The sequence below is a fragment of the Alexandromys fortis genome, unplaced genomic scaffold (genome assembly GCF_014885135.2).
Source record: "Alexandromys fortis isolate MF-2015 unplaced genomic scaffold, M_Fortis_MF-2015_v1.1 scaffold_14, whole genome shotgun sequence".
In the NCBI taxonomy this organism is placed as follows: Eukaryota; Metazoa; Chordata; class Mammalia; order Rodentia; family Cricetidae; genus Alexandromys; species Alexandromys fortis.
In genome coordinates this window covers 3,436,516-3,454,836 of record NW_026067910.1, presented here as the reverse complement: position 1 = coordinate 3,454,836, position 18,321 = coordinate 3,436,516, and the positions used below count along the sequence as shown (strand labels likewise).

Below are 18,321 nucleotides of genomic sequence, written 5' to 3'. Positions count from 1 at the left end.
ACAATATGTAAGAGCTAGCCAATAAGAAGCTGGAACTAGCCGGGCCAGGCAGTGTTTAATAGAAGACAATTTCCGTGTAATTATTTCGGGGCATAACCTAGCCATGTGGGCGGCCGGACTGATAAACAGATAAACAAAGTCAAGATTCCCTGTTTTCATCATTCTGCCTGTTAGGGCTACCAAGGCTGCCATGTCCGGCTATTTCTGATGTCTGTATACTTAAAGTTTGAGAGTGTTTCATTACCACAGAAAACCCCCAGAACTTCAACACATTCCTCTAAACTGTAAAATCCCAAGTGATTTCAGTTCATCTCATCAGCACCTTGCTTTCTGGAACACTGCTGGCTCCCCCTTCAGGGCGTTTCCTGCTTCCAATGCCCTGCTTTCTCCCAGTGTCTTCAGCAAGAACGCTAGTCAACATTCTTTTTTTTGCTGGGGTTGAGCAGAGAAGCACAGGGCTCATCTGAAATAAACAATTCAGTGTTTTTTCAGGGTGGAGGGGAGAGCCTTGCCCCACTTCGAGGAGATAAAACACTCACTGGTGTTCCCTTGGGGACCTCACACCATGCCAGGGCTCAGAAAAGGTGGAAGCAGAAGGGAGGGGCAGTGTTTCCCTTCTTGACAGCAGATTGAAAAGCTTACCTCCCTTCAAGTTTGATTTCTCACTCACTCACTGCCCCTAATGCCAGTGCAGTGGCAGTTGTTTCTCAAGTGGCCACAAGAGATTATAACAGAGAAATGGAAGGCGAGGAACCTGATCGTTATGACTCCAGAGAGAAAAGAAGTTTACTGTCGTCAAGCTATTCAAAAGCTGACCAGAAAATTCACCTGACTTTTCAGAGGAACTTTCAATTCTTTTAGGACATAGTCCAAAATGTTCATGGTAAAACACTGTTGCATAGGACTAACATCGCAATAAACGTCTCTTATGTCTTAGGACTACACAGGTGTATTTCACAAAGCATGGCTTACTATAATCCACCATTTTAATTAAGGAATGCCATTACAAGCTGCTCTGTAAGTTGCTCTGTTGACAAAAATGGTAAGGTACAACGAATCATTGAGTTGTATTAAATGGTACCTCTGGGGGAAATGGCCTATTATAAATTCTGGAATATGTTCTCTGGTTCTGAATCTGAAAATTAAATACCAAGCTCTTAATTTCTTGTTGAAAAAGTATCTGCTTAGTAAGAAATTTGCCAAGCTTGTTAAGATTAGTAAGTTACTTAAAGGAACAGACTTTTCTGGCTGAAGGAAGTACCACAAGCCCTTTGACCTAAAACCCACATTGGCAGGTACATTGCAGTCTAGTGATGGTTTGAGGTCTCATGACTATTACCCATTAGTTACAATTCCTAGAGGCTCTGTCTACAGCCAGTGGTGCCCTACTTTGGTTTTAATACTGAATTGTGAATAAGCAGGTCAGATTATCTTCAAAGGTATACAAATTGAAAGTGAATCTCTGAAGGCTCAGGGGAGGGGAGAGTGAAGAAATGTAATATTTACTGACTTCAAACTTTTTTCAAGAATCATACTTTTTGAAGTTTTTGAACCTGTACTGAAACAAACTTTACAAATCGACCTGTGGGAAGGTAGGAGAATATTATCTGACACAATTCAGTAGTTTCACCTCTAGAAGACTTACTAACAACTATGTAAGTAGGACAAGCCTGATTCTGCTTCCCCCTGGTGCCAGGGAGTCCTGAATCTGTTGCCAAACATTCATCTTATCTGAGAAATGCTCTGTGTCCTTGGCCCAGAGGTCTCACTCAGGCTCAGATATCCACCCTTTTCTGAAACTTTTCTGTATGGCCCTGAGGGCCAAATGAGGAGAGACAGAGGTATCATATTCGCCTTGAATTATTGCATACCAACTTCTAAGGAATAGGTGAAGAATCTTGAGGAGCCACTGGCCCACTGAACTGCTTTTTACTGTGTCCGCACATCTTTCCTGGCCTCAGTCAACTGGACCATTTCCCCTTCTTTGAGCTTCTTTCCCTCTGCCTAAAATACATTTGATGACATTATCCCTCTCACCCTGTCTTTGTCTGCACACTCCTCTCCACACAGAGAGATACATGCACACATTCATGCACCAATGAACACTCACACTTGTATCATGGACCACTCAGGTCTTGCTTAGCTAACACTTCCCTGGGTTGGCCTCCTTGTCTAAAACATTGCCTAGTTCTAATGCTATGTTCTTCCGTTCTGCTCCTCCTCACTCTAAATTTAAATTCCCTGATATTCTGGCAATTGTTTGCTTGCTTCTTATGTTGTGTTTTGCTTTATATCAACTTAACACAAGCTGGTGTTGTTTGAAGTCTGCTTGTTCGTTTCCTAGCCTCCTAGACTCCTGAATAATCACACAGAAACTATGTTATTTAATTCACTGTTTGGCCCATTAGCTCTAGCTTCTTATTCACTAACTCTTGCATCTTAATTTAAACCATCTCCATTAATCTGTGCATCACCACGAGGTCATGGCCTACCAACAAAGTTTTAGCACACCTGTCTCTGGTGGTTCCTTGGCTTCTCTCTGACTCTGCCTCCTCTCTCCCAGCATTCAGTTTAGTTTTCCCCACCTTTCTAAGTTACACTCGATTAACAGGCCAAGGCAGTTTTTTATTCACCAATGGTATTCACAGCCCACAGAGGGAAATCCCACATCAAGCTACAGTTATCTGGAAAGAGAAAAATTCCACTGGGGGGAAAAAAACCCACCTCTATCGGATTGGCTTAGACAGTCCTGTGGTACATTCATGATTGATGTGGGAGGGTCCAGTCTGCTATGAGCTGCACAACCCTTGGGTAGGTGGACCTGGGCTATATAAGAAAGAAGGCTGAGCAAGCCAGGGAGAGCAAACTAGAAAGCAGCAATCCTCCATGGTCTCCGCTTCAGTTCCTGCTTTTGGGTTCCTGCTAATGTTCTTGCCTTGGATTTCCTCAGTGATGGGGTGTCACCTGGGAGTTGTAAGATGAAATAAACCCTTTCCTTCCCACGCTGTTTGGGTTGCAGTCTTTATCACAACAATGGAAATCTAAACTAAGACATCTGCCCTTTCCTGTTCTCTTGGGGAAGAACTTCAAAGCTACTGCATGAGGTATCTATCTGATGGTTTGGACTATGACTCATCATTGTGTTCTTGCTGCCTGCCATAGTTACCCCACATAGTAATTTCTCGGTAAATGCCTGTCAACTGAATGAACAAATTGTTTGAAGCCAACCTGTCCAAAAATCTTCAAATTTCAAAAGGTAGCCCTCCTTCTCCTACCCTGTCAGTGCCACGGGCATGCCTTATGCCTATTCTGCCCTCTCCCTTCAAGGTAAGCCCTACCATACTGAGCCATGTCCAAATGTAATGAGGCTGTTTTGAGCATGCAATGGAATGATGACAGTTGGGGGGAGCTAGCAGAAATGTGAAAACTGTCTTGAATAGAGAGCATCCCTATCCTGCAATTCCAACATTCACTTGGGACAGCTTTGTTAGGGCCTATAAGTGCACAGTCTCAGAAATGCATATAACATACAAAGCACAGACTGCACTATTTTTTCATAAGAAGAAAGAATGGATTAGAGTTACCACTGAAATGGTGATTCCATTGCAGAACCCCATGCTGCCACCCAATGTCCCTTATTTCCCTTTTATTACTTTAAGGAGAAGAATCAATTATGGGGCATTTTCTGAAACAGCACTTCCTCATTGCATGCACATTCTGGATTTCAGTTGTACAGACCGAAATATATTATCTTTCAATTAGATGCAGGTGAACACGCAAGCACATGCATCTCGGTACTGATTTAGATGCTGATTTCTTCTTGTAAAAAATATGAACTTGGAATAACCCAGAAGCTTACCATTCTTCAGTAGCTCCAGAATCTTTGTTTAACAGTCGGAGAAAGAGATTATAGCTTATTTCTTGCCATTAAAATTGCCTCATTTTGCATTACCCTACCTCTTTACTATTTATGTAAGACAGTGGTTCTCAACTTTCCTCCTGCTGGTACCCTTTAATACAGTTCCTCATGTTGTGGTGACCCCTGACCATAAGATTATTTTTGTTTCTACTTCATAACTGTAATTTTGCTTCTGTTATGAATCATAATGTAAATATCTGATATGTGGGATATCTGATATGCTACTCCTGTGACTGGGTCATACAACTCCCCAAGAGGTCATAATCCATAGGTTGAGAATCACTGTCTAAGCAGAATGGGAACAGCAAGAAAGAAAAGGAGAGAGAACTTTCCCCATAGGGGCAGGGTCCATCCTGAGCATGGAGTTTTCCTGATCAGGGGTCTGGTTAGCTGCCCTCTTTTATTGATATGGAGAATACATTTCCAGCTTGTTTGCAAAGGGAACCCTTTGAGATCTGCATGTGTATGTGAAATTTTATGCAGAGAAAAATAAAGAATGCCCTTCTAGCTTTCCTCTTTTTGGAATGTAAATCCATGCAGAGGTTCTCAGCGTTCAAAGTCCATTTCCGTTCTGCCTCAACTGTGTACCCATCTCCCCTCTGCCATCTTCTCCTGGGGGTCTTTTCTTCAGGGTCAGGATGTGAAGATCTGAATTCATCTGACTGGTGCCCAAAATCATCCGAGGTTCTTCATAAGAATTTAAGACCCCCAATCTCACGAAATTTTTAAAGAACACTGGAACATCAGCATTTTCAAATGAATACATAAAGGCCCCCTTATCTGCACCTGTGCTTCTCGGTTCACGTCAACTCTCATATTGGGATGTCTTACTACTTACTAAAGAGAAACTTTTCTGTTCCTTTCAGCTCAAACCTTGGAAGACTGTTAAATTTGCAAGCAAAATTATACAGGAAAGGTAATTCTTGAGACAGCGAAACTAGTAATAATGGCAAGAAAAAAAAAAGGAATAACTCCTTAAATTGCCTACATTCAAATCCATGCAGGAGAAGAATTGAACAGCAAGAATTCCTATTGATTTTGACATATTTTTTTATTGCAGCATGGTGTTCATTTATGGAGCTGTATAAATCTCATAAGAATAATTGAAGAGCACATGTAAACCTGCTCCTTTGCCCTGTTTGGGTCGCCTCCCTCATGACTTAACCCAAATGTCGGGAAGCAGCTGTCAGTCAGAGGCTGTGTTTAATCATCTATTGTTCCCCCCATTAACCTGCCCACCTCAAATCCCACCCCAGGCGGCTTCCCCAAAGGTAAGAAATTAAAGCTGTGATGCTCTCATCAACTATAATTATGATGACCTTTTCATGTTTGCGGAATTTTAAAATATATTTTAAAAGAGCGGAAGACAGGAGAAAATGGCCATCACTTCTCCTCCATCTGTAATTCCAGATGCAACCTAAGGCCAAGCGGCAATTCAGGGTAGCATATTTTACTCAAGAAGGGATATAGGAATAAACCTCTGGGACTAACCTTTTAAACCATCCTTGAATAATATCTGCATATGGCTTTTCCTGTAGTCGATGAAATTTCCACATGTGTACTCAAGCATGGCACGGTATAGAATGAATTCCTTTTTCAGAAACTGCTCCCTGCTTCCCTTTACCTATGAAATGTTTTGTGCAGCAAACATCATGCTCAGAAATGTGTCTGTTTATTCAGCAGACACAAATGATAAAATTCCAACAGCTAAAAGGAAAAAGGAAAAAAAACCTTGAGATTTGCATTTTTATAAACAGTTTTATTTTGATATAATTACTGTAACTGTTTATATAATTGCTTTTAAAAAGTCACGGTATATTTCCTATTGTAAGGAAGTAAGAGGAAGAGAATGCATTTTTCTCCTTTCCTAATCCTCCATTTTACTTACTTACCACTAACAGTCTAGTCTGTTGACATTATGAGCCACCCTCTTACAGAGTTCACAAAGAAAGCAATTAAATCTAGAGTTAAAGATGATTAATCGCCTGCATCCCTATTAGGAATAGACTGGAACCTCTAAATGCTTGAGACTTGATGCTGAAAAACAGAACCTTGTGAATTTGGCATTGTTGCTGTTTGTTTGGTTTGAGGTAGAGTCTCACTATGTATCTCAGGCTGACCTCTTATTTCCCATCCTCTTTATTTAGCCAAGTCCAGCCCCCTTGAAGTATTTATATATTTCCCTGGATATAACCTTTACGTTGTAAACAAAAGCCAAGCTGAAAGCCGAAAGAAGCCAAAGCCATACAGATACCCCTTCTTTGCCAAGCAAGCCATTGTCCTGAGACTGTAGCTTCTGGAGCTACAGATTGTCCTACGATACCTAGAGCACCACGGCGCCTTTCTGCAATGTCTGAACTAATAGCATTTCATTCATTTCTTCCTTGTAGAAATAGACGGACATGAGAAAGAACAAAGATTTGATACAACGTGGATATTGTGGTCCAATAAGAATTAATAAGTGTACTTGGAAATTGACTTATTTGTGCCCATTAGTCCCCAAGTTTATCTTTAGAAATTGCCCTATAGTTTATAAAATATGATCTATAAAGATAAAGTTTGAAAATGTAATGCTGAGGTAATCTCATCTTTAAACATTACCCAAACCTCTCCTCGGTCTTTTTATCTTGAGCTGCCAAAGGAGCACCTTCATTGGTCAATCCCAGCATGGAACACGCTGTGCTTCCTTTCATCTTTAATTGATTTTGCATTGCCTTACTCTCCCTCGAACTACAATCGCACTTTTACTTCTTGCCTGTAATCTTCAGGCATACTACACTTAACATGTTCCTTGCCATCTAATTCTTGTTTATAGAATAGAACCCCTCTAACTCATCAAGACTCCATCCCTAGTTCCGCTGCTTAGATCTTTTGGATCATTTGCTTGACCGTTCTCCTGAAATAGCTCTTTCCGGATTACCGGTAGCTCCATGTTGCACACAACCTGATCACTCCCCATTGCTCATTCACTATCATCCGGTCACATATGACACATTTGGTTGTCCAATTTTTCTTGGAACATAGCTGGTTTGCACTTGTCTGTCAGAAGACAGTTTGCTTGTCTCAGTATCCTGAATATTTTTCTCTTTATACCCTTAAACCACTTAACTGGAGTGCCACACAGCTCAAACACTGCTTCTCATCCTGCCCTTACTCTTTGAAGGTCAACCCAGTCTGCAGCATTAAATACAACCAGTCCAATAGGCTGATAACACTCTCATGGAGCTTACCCTGGAACTGTAAAAGAATTACACTATTTGGATTCTAATAAGCATCTCAGGAATGAGGATGCAAAGCTCATTCCAATATTCTTTATAATTCTTCTGAAGTACTTTGTTTCATTCAGTAGAAACCAGGGAGTTCTTAGAGCTCATAAAGACAGAACACTGTACTTCACACTCTATCATAGATCCACCAGAGTAACCTACCTGCTGACTCCATCTTCGAAATTGTTCTGATTGCTTCCCATCATGCCTGTCATATTACCCTGGTCCTTGCTACAGTAATGTCTCCACTGCTCCACTGCACAGTTTTGGTTTCCGTCTGTCTCCTCTCCCCTTACTTCCATAGAGTTAATGCAGGAACCAAAATGATCATTTTTCAATTAATATGTCACCCCTCAAAACTGGCTTTTTTTTTTCTCAAAGCAAGAGCTCTGCTGTGGGCTGCAAACATGTTCTTGGTCCTACCCCTGCTCTCACACCTCTCGGAATGCATCTCTGGCTAATCTTATTACAACCCAATCTAGTCCCATACTGGCCACATTTAAGTCCTTAAGTTCACTGGATTTTTTTTTTTTTTACTTTTAGGTTTTGCACCTCGTGCCTCCAGAATATTCTTTCCTGTGATGTCTATGTGCCTCACTCTGTCTTCTCATTAATCAAATGTTATCTCAGTAAATACATTGTCCTGCGTGTGCCACAGCAGAAGAGAGTTTGTAGAGGGAGTCCTACAAGTCTCTGGGAATGTCTTATGGATCTGGGGCTAGGGAAGAGACGCAGATTATTAAAAAAAAAAAACCTGAGGCATAGAAATAAGTGGCCACAATGGGTTTGAGAATTGACAAGCATGGGAAGAAGTCTGGACTTTCATCCTAGCCAGCTCAGTGCTTTCTCTGTACTTTGTTATGGCCCCAGCACTAGAAAGGGGCTGCTTTCATTTTGGAAGCACACATTTTTCTGTGCCACATGTAAAAAGATATGACAGGATTTTTAGGGAGATAGTGTTTCAGTTATGTCTTCCGCAGATAGAAGTATCGTAGACACCTCTGAGGTGTCATTCTTACTCTATGCAATGTCAAGGCAATCGTTCAGTAATTGTCTACTAGAATAACATAGATATTCCTCAAGGGTGATTATCATCCAGCAAAAACAGAATTGGATCAATAATGACTCCACATGGAGAGGAACAAGAAAAAGTGGGTCATGATAATGAAGCAAAGAACCATGGAAACACTGCAAGATGCTGCCAAAGAACTCACCAAAGTTTAAAGAACTGGAGGCTGGAGAGTTGGGTCTCAGTCAAGATCACTTTTTACTCTCCTGCAGGACCAAGTTTGCTTCCCAGTACCTACACTGTAACTCTAGGTCCAGGAGATCCAACACCTTCTTCTCTCTTCTGTTGGCACCTGCATTCATGTGCACATACCTACACACAGACTTGTACACCTACAAATATACATAAGTACAAAATAATTTTAAGTTTCTAACAAAAATATTCTAAAAACTCATGACATGTATGTTCGAAAAATAATGGAAAATGTGTTTAAAAGGAGTGCAGATATGGGTGATTCTGTAATTGTTCAGTCTCACTTTTATCCGCCTAAATCACTGCCATTGTCCTGCCCTTTCTGGTGTGTTGACACCATGTTATTAGTTTGCTGAGAAACGGAGAAAGATTTGAATGAAAGGTAATACTTAGTGGAGCAGGGCTCTCCTGTAGGCAGGCAGGCACCACATTATGAGAAGAAACTCATTTTTTTAAGAAGATGATTCCTTGCCTCAGGCCATACAGATGGGAAAAATGAATAAAAGTTTATTTTACATAAATTTTCTTCTTCTAAGAGAAGGTCTAATGGGAACTTCATATTAGATTTGTGCAACCGACCAGGTTATAAGCAAAGATGGGGCAAAATTTGGTAAAAGTAGAAAAAAAATATGTAGAATACAACTCTAGTGAAAGAACTAATGAATGGCAATAAGTACTAAAATTAAGTTTGATGCTGACTTTTTAAATAAAAAAATACATATATGTTAAAGATTTCAGAAACTTTAAGCATTATATATTGGAAACCAAACCAGCAAGGATTAGCAGATAGGCAGAAGGACCCAGGAACAGTTGTGATCAGATATTGTGTCCTCCAAAATTAAGCCAAAAACCATACACACTAAAACTGAGAAAAATATCTGCCACAGCTGAGAAAAGTATACATAGAATTGAGGAGGATTAAAAAAAAATAAAAGTGGCTGAGTATCAAATTTTAATTAGTATAAAAACTCTGTGACAAATATATTTATTCAGAAGACCTGCCCTGTATCATTAATTAATTGAAATGCTTGAGCAATGGGTTCACATTATAGCTGACTGATACTCAAGGAACTCTTATCATGAGTGACAGGAAGTACCAGCCTGCCAAATTCCCCTCTGAGTTCAAGACGCTAAGATAAACTATGATAATGATTCTCTTTAGAACACTTTCTTGAACGTAAAATCCCAACCAAATTGTACAGATATTTTCACTCTACTTTTTTGAGCTAATTGTTAATTTTTATGCATATGGGTATTTTGCCTGCATGTATATCTGTGTACCATGTGTGTACCTAGTACCCATGGATTCCAGAGGAAGGCACTGGGTATTCTAGAACTGGAGTTGCAGATATGTGTGCTCGGATTAAACCTGGGTTCTCCAGAAGAGTAGACAGTGCCCTTAACTACTAAGCCATCTCTCCAGACCTTCATGTTGATTCTCTACAGACTTTCTTAGTAATGTGTTTTGAATGGCACTTAGATAACTAGAACTGTCATTTTTTTCTCCTATATGGAGCACAAACTCCTTAACTGTATACTCATGAATAAAAATGCTATGATAGAATCATACACTTTAATTTTTAAAGCCAGAACAAGCTTTACAAAACTATACATACAAACGCCAACATTTCGCCAGAAGAAAACAGAAGTCTACAGAGGCCGAGCTCTCCAGCCTACTTTGCAAAGCTCTCTTGCCCCACTTCAGGAGGTATTTCTACCCTCATGCTGTCTCCTATCCAATTAAAAGGAGCTTCCTGGAATGTTCTCTTTCCAAAAGCACAATTGATTTCAGTAGTTGAGATCATGTCTGATGACCCAGGGCATGTATCAAGATAAAAAGTATACAAATGTTATTTTAGTCATTTCCTCGTCTCGAAGTCTAAAAGCCTAGACTTTTAAACAGATTCTTTTTTTTTTCCCAAAAGAAGTTGTTGTTTTTTTCCCTCTCTACATTTCCAACAAAGTAGAGACCCATAAAAGATAATGCTTCAAATCATGGTGTGGATGGAATGTTTTCATTTGTGCGAGACTAATTAAATTACTGATTTTGTCATGACTTGGCTGATGTTAGTGAAACAGGCAGCATCTACCTCATTAAGCTACATCTGAGAAGAGCATCTTTTTTTTTTTTAGGTTTACTAATTCAGAATACAAGAATTCTCAGCATCATTTCAGCTTTGCCTGATGTCTTCCACAGACCACACTGGTGCCAGACAGATGTGGTGCCACCATGCCTAATAGGATTAAAGCCCCAGAGCTAAAGAGTATCTAGTTATACTAAATCAATCTAAGACTGGAATGGTCGATTTGAACATGAGCCCAAAGTTTCTCCTTTCATTGACCGTGGAAGCACAGTGGATGGCCAAAAGCTACTGATAGCTGGGCAAATATACCCATTTTCAAACCACTGAAAGGTTACGTGAAAATGTGTGAGCCACTGGAGTGTTCTGGGCCTCCCTTCTGTCATCTAGAAACTGTGGAAATTGGACTATACGATCTCCAAGAATCTTCTAGTCCAAAATTATATTAATGAATTTGCAATACCCCCTGGGGTGTACTGATAACCAAAAAGGCTATGGGCAGCTGCCAAACAGCAGACTGAGCTAAATGGACTTTCATAGGCTTCATTATTATTTAATCTCCTTATTTCTAAGGTTTCCATCCTTCCTCCAATCAGTGGAGAAAACTGAGCATTTGGGGAATAAGCATGAGATGCCATATGGTAGAACTGGAAGAAAATGGTGGCCGTTTTCTCAATGTACTAAGTATGGTGACTCTTTAAATGTATTAACCCCTTGAGAACATGATGAAAAGTATGAATTGTATTTTCACATAAAAACTCACTCTTCTCTCTTCTCTCTCTCTCTCTCTATATATATATATATATATATACATCTTCTCTCTCTCCCACCCCCCCACACACAGACACACACACAAGCATTCAAACATTGCTTTTACTTCAAGAAGAAGGCCAGTATCTCTAGTGCTACCTGTGTCTCCATTAAACATCACTATTTTGATGGCTCTATGGTCAGCTTCTCACAATGCTATGGAATTTCACAAGTAATAAATACTTTGGAATCAGATCTCTACTTTATTTTATTACTTAAATTGTAAAACATGGAAGATGATTAATCACAGTGAATTTGTTTTTTCACCCTTAGAATAGGAAAATAACTCCTTCATAGACCCGTGTACTACAGGATATCAAATCTATATATTGCCTAAACTTCTATTTGAAATATAGTAGGCACTGAACAAATCTATTTCTTTAAAAAATGTATTGTAGTTGTGTATGCCTTTAATCCCAGTACTCGGGAGGCAGAGGCAGGTGGATCTCTGTGAATTCGAGGCTAGTCTGATCTACAGGAGCTAGGTCCAGGACAGGTTCCAAAGCTACAGAGAAACCTGGTCTCGAAAAACAAACAAACAAAAAAGACAAAAAAATGTGGTTTAGATAAGATTTTACGAAGCAAATAACAAAATTTCTGAATGTTGATATTCTTGAGTGATATTTTCAAACCTCTGAGGACTGATGAAATGGCTCAGCAGGCAATGGCACCTCCAGACAAGCCCAAGTTCAATCTCCAAAGCCTACATAACAGAAAAAAAAAAAAAAAAAAAAAGACGTGACTCCTGAAAATGCCTTCTAATTTCCATATATGCAAATGGCATTTGCCTCCAACACAAAATAAATAATTAAATAAAAATACAACTTCAAAATGTAGTTGATTCCTGTAACTTGGAATGCCAGGGAGCTGGCCTGTGGCCTAGGCTGCATCTTCTGGGTCCTAGTCCAGCTCTGACCCCAGTGAGGGCTCCATGCTGGCCAGAAAGTGGCCCAGACACCAACCTCTGCCCTCTTTCTCATAAAAACCCATTTCCATTCCTAAAGTGTTCAAATGAGAAGGTACTTCTTACCTTGCCTCTAGCTCCTCCGTCTGCACTTGCTGCCCAAAACAATGGAAGGAAACCATGGAATTTAGTGACAGGTTGCTAAGTCACTGATGCCTACCTAGCAAGCAGCTGTGAGCATCCCTTCTAACTGGTGAGAGTTGGACTCACTCTGCATCATGTGTTACACTAGAATGAGGATTAAAAGAAGTGTTTTAAATTACCACTTGTAAAAATATTAGGGGTTACATCCCTCACCCCACACTATGAGGCTTAGGACAGCAGAACTCAACAGATTGCAACCGCAACCCAGGCTTTCTAGCCCAGGCTTGTTGATGTCCCCAGCCACACTACCACACCAACCAGGAGCCGGGTGCCCAGTGGTTGGGCACTACTTTAATCTCTCTGTGATGCGGAAGCATAGTCCTGCCTAGGGCCATGACAATCTAAACAGGACAAGTAGAGCTACATGCATGCCTGGGTCAGTCTACCCCAGGCTCCGAGAAGAAAACACTGACCCACCTGGCACCTTTTGGCGCCAAGCAGATGAGCACTACTATAGTGAGCAAATGTATGGAGTGATATGGGAGAGAGAAAGACAAAATAGTTTGTGTCCCATAAACAGGGGCTGAGGTGGGTTGCTTCATTGCCACCCAAGGCCAAGATGATGTCTTTGCCTAGGCTTCTGCTGGGGACCATGACTGGGTTCAGGCTCTGGTGCAGCCATGGTCTCTGTTGATATCCGTGACTCCTGATACCTAAACAAAGACAGAGAAACATAGGACTGTACAGAGTTGGTCCCACCCCTCATTGGCTGTAGCACTAGGGAGAACTGGTACTGCCCCTTACTGGTTGAAACACGCAGGAGAGAGGGGTCTACACCTCACCTGGGCGGCACAATGGAGTTGACCCTGTTTGCAGAGGCATGGCTGAACTGTCTCTGAGGATGTGAGAATGGCAGAGCCTATCACATCCCTCTCATAGCCCTGTGGTGGCATGGGTGAAGGGAAGATTCCCTCTTCTCCTCACCCCCTGTCACCTGCAGCAGGTGAGGGACTGGACCCAATCTCTCATTGGCTACAGCACTCGGGAGAGCAGGCCCTGCAACTCATCTGGGCAGCCCAATAAAGCCAACTGTGTTGGCAGAGATGAAGGTGAACCAGCACTAAAGCTATGACCATGGGAGAGATGCCCCCATTATTCATCTATCTTGAGGTGGCATCGGTGGGTTGGGGAGGGTAAGATGCCCTCCCCTGTCCACCAACAGATGAGGCAGGTGAGATAGCTGGACCTGAGGTCATAATCCATAAGAGCAAGAGAGTTGTCTCTCTCCCTCATCAGCTGTAGCACTCGTGCAGAGAGAGTGGCACCTACAACTCTCCTGGGCAGCACAGTAGAGTTGACCCTGAAGGTATAGGTGTGGGAGAAGGTGGGTCTTCCTCTTACTTGGGGCAGTAAGGGGTGAACTAGCCCCTTAAGCAGCAATGGCAAAGACACACAGAGATAGAAGGTCTTCCCTTACCATTTGTTCTCAGAATTTAATACTTAAAAAAATCACAAATCCTTGCTGAGAGAACTAAGTGAGCCCCTCCACCCACTGTGTCTTCCTCGGAGTGTAGATAAATGCAAATTGATCCATACAGTAACACAAAGGCTGCCTGAGAACTCGGAGTGTATTGGGCCATAGGCAGAAAGAATCCAGTGGCCAAAGGTTTTCCATCCAGATCATAGTGACTGTTGAGGTCGAAGAAAGTGGACATCTATAGTAACTGTCTGCCAGAAAGCTTCAGACTTACATAGAATACAGACACTTAAAGTTATATGCATATGCATATGAGGGGTGGCAAAATTCTATAATTAGATCTTTTCCTGTTTATTAATTATGTACATGGGTATTGCAATATGAGAACTAGAAGAGAGAAGAGTGATAACCAAAGGTTTTCAGGGGGCACAGGATGTTCAAAAGCCCTTACGTCCTGTAGTAAAGACTCAGTACCAAATCAAGAATACATAAAGATAAGTAGATGGTAGATAAATAGATAGATGGTGATACATCTATTAGATGGATACATAGATAGATGGTAATAGATAGTTATTTCTTTGGTCATTCTTGGTATACCAATTCATGTTATCACATTTGCCATTTTTAGGATTCTATGTCAAAACGTAAGTATATGAACTTGAGGAAAATTTTTCTCAGTCATTGTGAGAAGACTGAGTACTAAACATGTATCTGGTAGGTGACTAAACATGCTTTTTAAATTGACATTTTATTTTTGTCACAACTATATTTTAATGCTGAACCAATCGCTGTATCCTGATTATGAACCAGAAGCTGAGCTTGGCCGGTCCCTTCAACAGTTTCAAGGACAGGTGCCTTGACTAGTCATTTAGCTGCCATTTGATCCGTAGAAGTTGGAGGGAACATTTTCTTTGGAAAAAAGTCATACATGTCACTTTCAAAAGCCTCTTGATAATGTGCCTGTGGTGCAGAAAAATGAATACCAGCAAGCGATTGTTCCCAGCCCTGCAGGAGAAGAGGCGCTGTTGTTTGCTTTCCCTCGTAATTGGATGCACTTGTGAGAATTTTTGGAAAAGAAACCCACACATTACATCTTATAATAAATCAGTGACAGTCAAGTCAGTGATTGCTTCACATGGCTTTCTCTTCCCTTCAATATCTAGTTGGCTAATGCCTCTCGATTTAACCAAAGAAATTTGAAATGAAAAAGAAATGTTGACACTCGTAAAAACTTTTTCAACTTTTGTAAGTTCAAATTTTTTTTTTGCTAAATGTTCCCATATTTGTAGACCTTATTTCAGTCTAAATTCAATTATTTTCCTCTAGACAAACTAAAGGTGCCAACAAGTCTGAGAGAAGAAAATTTGAGTGGTGAGTAAATTCACTAATACCTGAGAAATCAAACTGTTCGCTTTTCCATCAGCATCATTAGGTCTGCTCATGATCTGGTTTCCTGCCTTTTGTTTATTTGTTTGCTTTGTTTTTTTTTTGTTTGTTTGAGACAGGGTTTGCTGTAGCTTTAGAGACTATCCTTGAACTCACCCCATACCAGAATTTACAGTGGTCTGCCTGCTCTGCCTCCCAAGTGCTGGGATTAAAGGCCTTGCACCATCGCTGCCTAGCCTTGGTTTTCTGCCTTTTAAGGTTGGCAACCTTAATTTTGAAGAGACTAGAGTCTTATGTAGAACTGTTGCCAAAATAAATACCAGAAATTTCTAAATGGATGTTAGGAGCTACCATTTGGTAAAACCCTTCTTAAATGTTAGTATGGATAGGAGGACGGTGTCAGTAATCTTCCCTGTACTCACTGGGCCCAGTGTAATCTTGACACTATGAATCTTCTCTTTGTCGCTCTCTATTATAAGACCAAACTTCACTTGCAGACCTCACATACTACATACATTTACCAAATCCATTTGGATGGGCAATCTTGCTTCTTAAAGACAATTTCCCCTATCATTAACTCGTTCCTCTCTAATGATTTCTTCAAGTCAGCAACGATGATTGTGTTTTATTTGTGACTGGCTAAAGACGATATCATAAAGGTTTCCAGATATGGCATCTATTAATCCTTAGCGTAGAAGAGAATAGAAGCCAGTGGTGAATCCAAAAGTGCTTGGGCTGGGACTCTTGAGGTCTGGGTTCCTGCGGCATATTTATGTCAAAGTGTCTACTCATTCCATCAAGCAGGAAGTGCATTTTCTGAGGCTGGAACTACTTAGCAACCAGGTGTGAATATGAAGGCTATTGTCTTGGAAGAGTATATAGATTGGGAGGAAAAATGCATAATAAAACATGCTAAAAATGAGCTTTTGGGGAAGATCTGTCCCCTGAAGAAATTAGAAGATACTCTCGCAAAGGACAAGTAGACATGCTGTGGAAGACAGGGGTAGAGAGGATAAGTGGCCCCTGTGATCGCTGCATCTAGTTCGATGAGAATTGAAAATGATCCTTAATTTAGAGTGAAAGTCATTGATGAGGCTGGCCAGAGATTTTTCTGAGTAGATGGAGACATTGCCTCTTGCCTTTCTTTAACGGCAACTCCACCTTTAATAGGGATATTTATATCCGCATGAGCTAATGTATCCAAACTTGACCCAGATTCTTTCCTCTGCTCGCAGTCAGAGTCCTTCATAGAAGTGTGTGCTTATGCTCTCTGCCACTTGGGATTCAGCTGACTTGCTCCACTGCCTCCTCGGGCTCTCTACCAGTGTTCCCCAGGAAACTAAACCCCCAAACCCACTGCACAAGCTTTGCAGACCTGTTATAAGAATCACACATCATCACACATGAATAATTTATCTTCTCTTGTCATGGAACAATCTCTTGGTCCCCTTTACACCTTATCAGTAATTCATATTTGCTATCCTTTGCTGCCTTCTCCTTTATTCAACTTACACATGTCACTGCTTTCCTGGATTTGGGTCCTGGACACTATTTGTTTACATTCTAAGGTTTTTTTTTTTTTTTTTGAGGGGTGAGGGATGATCACATCTGTTCCTGGACTTTAAATGCCTCCCATAGGCTTAAGTCCATGGGTTTACAGCACCAACCCAAGCTTTTCCCTGGGCATTTGATACACAGATGCCCACCAAAGGGACCATTAAAAAAACACTCCCAAGTCTGAAGAAAGAAAGAAAGAAAGAAAGAAAGAAAGAAAGAAAGAAAGAAAGAAAGAAAGAAAGAAAGAAAGAAAATGAGGCACCTCCATAGGAAGCTGAAAGGACAAGGAAATGTCAAAATATCCAATAAGCACATGAAAATATATTTCAAATTTACTTGCAATCAAAAATTGAATTCTTTCATCCCACTCCTTGGAGTGAGATAAAATTAATTGCAATGCTCAAATGTTGAAGAAATGAGCATTTTCATATAACTGTGGGAGAAATATCTTGATAGATCTAAACGCATACTTGGAATACACGACAAAAGGCACATCACAAACGTCCTTTAACCGTAGATATTTCCAGAAATGTGTCAAGTAATATTCTATAAATGTGTGATAGACAGACAATGCGTCCCCCTATAGTTCCTGAGCGCAAAGCTAAACAAGCAGTCTAAATATCAGCAGGTCAAGAATTAACCAAGTCAAGTACATGTTATCTGCATGTGAATATCTTACCATACGGGCAATTATATGGCTGTATATTTGGTTTCAGAAACTAAGAGTAATGTTATATTTTTAAAGAATATTTTGAAATCATTTCAGATCCCTTTGTTTGGGGTTGGATGTGTTTCATTCTCTGTCTCTCTCTGTCTCTCTCTCTCTGTCTCTCTCTCTGTCTCTCTCTCTGTCTCTCTCTCTCTCTCTCTCTCTCTCTCTCTCTCTCTCTCTGTGTGTGTGTGTGTGTAACATAGAACTTGTCTTGTCTTGTATTCCCCAAGATCCTTGGTTTAATCCCACTGCCACAAATAAGTAAATGAATAGATTTTTAAAAATATGCTTAAAAACCAGTATGGAAAGAAATATAATTCTAAGCAGAGGGCATATGTTTGGGGTGATGGTTTTGTGAGGACTCCTGTGTTCTTGGGGTTTGTGTATTTCAGATGCTCTGCCCATGATTGTGTTGCCAGCTTTTCTATGACAACCATGAAAAACGTTATCATTATGAGAAAGGAAGTCATTTCCCTTGTTTAACTGGGATCGCCCCTTTGCAGCTGTTAGAACAGTGGAGCCCTCTCCACGCACATGTATTCTTATCACCAAATTTCAAGGAGTTTGTCACCCACTTCCAGACTTTCCTGGAGGACTTAGGATGTTGCCCAATCCCTAACCTGCAGGTACACACCTTGAGGGAACACCCTGGCTACATCAGTTAGAGTTAAGCTGTCAGAAAGCTTTTCATTTTTATCTTTAAGCTAGAAATCAATTATAGAAACTTTAAAATAAGTGAACTACCATCTAAAGCAAGTCAAGCAGAAAGTGACCTAAAAATAACAAATGCCAAATCATTTTTCT

At 40.6% G+C, this 18,321-nt stretch overlaps 1 protein-coding gene across 2 annotated transcripts in view; it reads left to right on the top strand.

Annotated features, from left to right (window-relative positions):
- Positions 1–18,321, top strand: part of Hs3st5 (heparan sulfate-glucosamine 3-sulfotransferase 5) — a 264,834-nt gene that overhangs the window by 54,759 nt on the left and 191,754 nt on the right. The window contains exon 1 of one of the 2 annotated variants that reach the window (XM_050138002.1): positions 4,996–5,190. The exons of the other annotated variant lie outside the window; for it this stretch is intronic. The gene's annotated coding sequence lies outside the window, so the exon portion shown is untranslated. Of the gene's footprint in view, positions 1–4,995; positions 5,191–18,321 lie in introns of those variants that run through there. 2 annotated transcript variants of the gene reach the window in all.